The sequence below is a fragment of the Penaeus japonicus genome, unplaced genomic scaffold (genome assembly GCF_977035675.1).
Source record: "Penaeus japonicus unplaced genomic scaffold, GWHDUDI00000001_assembly GWHDUDI00000035, whole genome shotgun sequence".
NCBI lineage: Eukaryota > Metazoa > Arthropoda > Malacostraca > Decapoda > Penaeidae > Penaeus > Penaeus japonicus.
Genome location: NW_028234437.1, coordinates 27,778,513 through 27,783,512, shown reverse-complemented (window position 1 = coordinate 27,783,512; position 5,000 = coordinate 27,778,513). Strand labels below are relative to the sequence as shown.

Genomic DNA, 5,000 nt, shown 5'->3' with positions numbered 1-5,000 from the left:
TATGTGGGTGGATTTGCGATTGAGTGATATGTGGGCGTGTATTGACCGGTTGGTTGACGGATTTCATTGATATGTTGAGATCAAAAGCCCTCTAGACAATCGCGCTATTAATTAATGAGAGATTACATTTATTTTATCCTTCGTGTTCTGAAGTCTTTTGCTGGACGAGATTAGTCTCCGGATAATCAGAATTTGCAATTTCACTTTGATGATTGATAAAAATGCAAAATCCAGAAGCCATGTATTTTCTACCGGGGCGTCTATGCAAGAATGTTGGTTGCATGAGGTCGCAATACTATCATCAGTGCATTTGCGTGTTGTCAATCTGTGCTTTTTTTTACGTTTTGCAAATTGCACGACTGTTGGTTGCACTAGTTGCATATATCACAAGCAAGCGACCGAGCCTTTCCTAGCTGTCGAGATATCTAGCAACTAACCTCAAAATAACATAGTTTAAATACGAGTCATTAGCTATAGCTTAAATTATCTTATGCTTATCTTTATATCTTGCTAGTTAACCTCGGCGATAGTATATACAGTTCTCATAATGTCCCTCATTAATGTGGCAATTGCATGCATTATGTGATGAGTGGTGATGTTAGAAGGAGTCATCACAACGGATATTTCTTGCAGGATTTTGTATCTAAGTGTATCTTATCATGGGATCAGATTTTGTTGTTGTTTTTTTCTTTTCTTTTTGTATCGTAACGTTCATATTGGGACTAGAATTTGACATTTTCACTTATATTCGTTCCTTTCTCTTGAAAGTAAAGGTTAATGGTTGTGGTGTATTTTGTTTTTATTTATTTATCTTTTTTTATATGTTGTGTGTATTTGGTATATATTTTAATTGTCTTTTGTGATAGATATGTTTATAATGAGGTTTTGTGGAGTAGTTTAATCAATATAGTTTTGTTTATGCTGTCAGTATTAACTGTTGAATATGCATTATATATATGAAAACACTTATATCATATACTTAAAGACCCAGAATTATCTTTGATACCAATAGTGAAATGGTTTTAGTTTACCAACACACGATATAAAAGGATGTGCAACTTATGCACCAATATCTAATAAATATATTGTAATTATGATGAAGGATTGATATCAAGTGATGTGATATGACTTTAGATTAATGGAAAGAGATGTGCAACCTTAGGTTATTTATTTAGTGATTGCAAGAAACTAACAACATGCTTGATAATGTATGTGTGGCTTGAATGCAATGTGAGAAGAGATATGACTTGTGGGAATACATATTCTTTATGTTATATGTGGATATTATGTTTGATGTATGTTGGTGTTCATGTAGTGTGATGCAGAGAGATTGCATATATAAGTGGATATTATTTGCATGATTTTATTTATTTATTTATTATTTATTTTTTATTATTATTATTATTATGCAACTATAAACATGAAATAATCTAAAAACATGTACAAACTATTTCAAATATTGCATGCTATAAAACATATATAATAAACCCTTTTTTTTTTCTTTATAATAAGTACACAACTTGCATGAAATCCTTTGTGATATCCCATTGTAGCATATTCAACATATCATGATAGCAATAACATTAAGATTGCATGACCGATATAAAGAGAGTTAAGAACCGTATAGTTTTTAGCGCATGCCCGAGAGAATATTGTGAATGATGCATAATTACTTTAAATTGTTATGATTATGAAATTGCATGTTAGATCATAAACACTCTACATTCTCGCATGGTATGAGTATTAAATGTAATGGAGACTATTAAGTGTTAAACATGTGCATGATTTAAGGATTGCCATTGCATACTTAGTAGATGTAGCGCATGAAATCATGAAGGTATGTTGTAGAGGAAAGCATGTTTAGAAAGTGCATGCTGTTTCGAAAGTGCATGGTGTAAGAATGTTCATATTGAATGTATGTGAACTGCATGGTATAAAGTCAGTCATATAGAAAGCATGTTTGGAGCCTGCATGATACGAAGACTTTATCATATAGACTGCATGACGTAAAGACTGTTCTATGTAAAGCATGAACTGTTTGTTATGAATATTATCTAATAGAAAACATATTTAGATAATGCATGATGCGATGTGTAGCATGAAACAAATCTTTTTTATAGGAAAGATCACGTATTAGGTGCACGGTAGTAAGATTTCATACAGAAATCATGCATTTAGTTTAATATTAAGTCTTCATTATGGGGGTAGCAGATAGGTAGCATGTAAACCGCATGCTACATATAAAGCATGCTTAGACAGTATGTAGATTGCATGATATCTGAACTTAGAAAGTAGAAAGTATTTGTATTCCATGAAACCCTATCTTATAAGAAAGTGTGCAACGTGCATGATATAAACATTCATATGAAAACATGGAAATAGCATGCTGTTTTATTTTTAATGCATGAGTCGATTACTATTAGTGAAAAATCGATAAATAAATATTTTATCTTAGATATTAGACATTAGATATGCATGTGTAGCATATAGATTTACGAAAATAAGGAAAGTACAATATGAATATAGACACAGACACTACACAGATAACACCAGACAGCACATAGACCGAAGACAAATACACATGATGATGAATACACCACCATACCACCATATGACACAGCACACCATCACACAAAGAAACAATAGTAAAAAAAAAAACGAAAAACGAAAAAAGAGAGGGTGTAGAAGAGGCGGGGAGGGGGGAGGGGAGAGGTGGGGGGGGGATATCTGAACTAACCATCACGCAAAATCGATTTCTTTTATATCTGTCCCAAATCACGGGTCGAGCCTCGCGTGATAGATAAGGTATCTATCGGTTCTTGCAAGCACGCCATAGTGCAGAGTGTGTGAGGGTTTTTAATATTGTCTCGATTCCAAGCAAAGTGGAGGGTGGGTGTGGGTGTGGGTGGGGGTGGGGGGAGGGGGAAGGGGGAAGGGGGGGGGAGGGGAACGAATTGCCAAGACGTGATAAGATGATATTCCGTGGTGTGAGAAAGAGGTGGTGATGGGGGTGTGATGGGGGAGGGGTAGGGCGTAATGGCGATAAAGAAGGGAATAGAAGGGGGCGGGGCGAGAGAGTGATAGAGAGAGAGAGAGAGAAAGAGAGAGGGGAAGAAAAGGGTGGAGTATACATGTGAGTGAGAGAGGGTGACAGAATGAGAACAAAAAGGGGGAAACAGAGACCGAGATAAGACAAATAGACAAATGTACAAACACATAGAAACAGTAATAAAAAGAAAGAGAAAGAGCAAGGGAATATAAATCCCTAAAATAAAATAAAAATATAAAGTGATGAGGAACAGTGATAAACAGAAATAGAAAGAGGAAGGAAATATAAATCCCTAAAATAAAAAAAAATGATGAAAGCTCTAGAAAGGACAGCCATGAGTAAGGAAGGACTGGCGCAGAGATACGCCATACACTGCAATTGATTTTGTTGCTCTCTTCACCCCGCCCTTCCTATCCCTCTACCCGTTGCCCACCCCCACCCCCTCACCCACGTCTATCTCCCGCCGGCAATCAAAATGCATCTATCTGTTCCTGGGTAATGGGTGATATAGGGGCAGGGGGGAAAAGGGTAGGGGGGAGGGAGGGGGGAGGGGGGGTGAATGGTCATCCCCCCTCCCCCCAAAAAAAAAAATATTGACCTGAGGAATATTTGATACAGCTAGACCACGTAATTACGTCAAGACTTTAATATGCAATATTTCCTCCGAGGCTATTGCACCTCAGGCAATCTTCGTCATCAACATTAGGGTTTTAAAGGACTTTCGAGTGCAAACAAGACCAAATTCGCCCTTCTGCAGATCCACGTTTTGGCTGAAATTAGCTTGTTTTACCTTTACCTGGAAATCCCACCGTGTCCTTGTTGTTCTCAGCTTCAGGCCAAGTGTACTCAGCAGCAACTTTGTTTTTAAGTGTATGCCTTGGATATGCCTCCCTGAAGGCTAGTCCTCGGGTGTGGCATAAGGCTCAAGGTAGTCGGTGCAAAAGGGCGGAGACACGTAAGGAATGGGCGTGGTTCAGGAGCAAGTGGGTGGAGACACGTACGGAATGGGCGGGGTTGAGCAGCAGGTGGGTGGAGGGATACATACGCAGTGAGGGTGGGATGAGATGAATTATTTCTTCGACTAGAATATACTAAATGGGATTTTTTTTTCTTAGTGGGGGGGGGGGGATTTTATGTATATATTTTTTCTAAGTGGGGAGGGGGGATGAGGAAGACAATTAAGTTGTGATTTATGAAATATTTCTGACGTGGTGTTCTGCAGTTGACCTGTGGGAATGCGGGGCTCCGAGACTCTGAGATGTGGGCGTGAAAGGTGGGTGTGGCCACGGGGGGTAAAACGCACAAACATACAGATGCGCATTCTGAATCCACAGCTTCAATAGACTATGTGTTGTTACATTGTAGTAACGCATACAGACTCCAATTCTTCTTAAACAGGCGTATTGTATATCTCTCACTCTCTCTCTCTCTCACTCACACTCACTCGCTCACTCACTCACTCACTCACTCACTCTCTCTCTCTCTCTCTCTCTCTCTCTCTCTCTCTCTCTCTCTCTCTCTCTCTCTCTCTCTCGCTTTCTCTCCCTTTCCGTTTCCCTCCCTCCCTCCCTCTCTCTCTCCCTCTTCCTTACCGTTTCCCTCTCCCTCCCCCTCCCACCCCCTGAATTGACTCCCACACCATCAACCATTCCTCCCAACCAAACACGCCCTCCTCACCCCCGCCCCCCCGTTCCCTCAACCCCCATCCCCTACTTGGGTCTAATCACCAAGTTCCGACTTCTTGGCTGATGGATTTTCCTCCGGATTACATTCTTACACATTCTCCCAAGAAAGTCGACGAGGCACGCTAGGGCATTACAGCTGTTACTGCTGCGACATGCTGCTGTGTCGTGATTGGTCGGATCCTACCCCCCCCCCCTTCCCCTCCCTCACCTCACCTTCCCTCCCCTTCCCTCCCATCCCTTCCCCTCTCCTCTAACCCCCTTCTTCC

At 40.1% G+C, this 5,000-nt stretch overlaps 1 protein-coding gene across 1 annotated transcript in view; it reads left to right on the top strand.

The window, feature by feature from the left end:
* LOC122255717 (tubulin beta-4B chain) overlaps positions 1-5,000 on the top strand; it is a 25,466-nt gene that overhangs the window by 340 nt on the left and 20,126 nt on the right. The window lies entirely within an intron of this gene.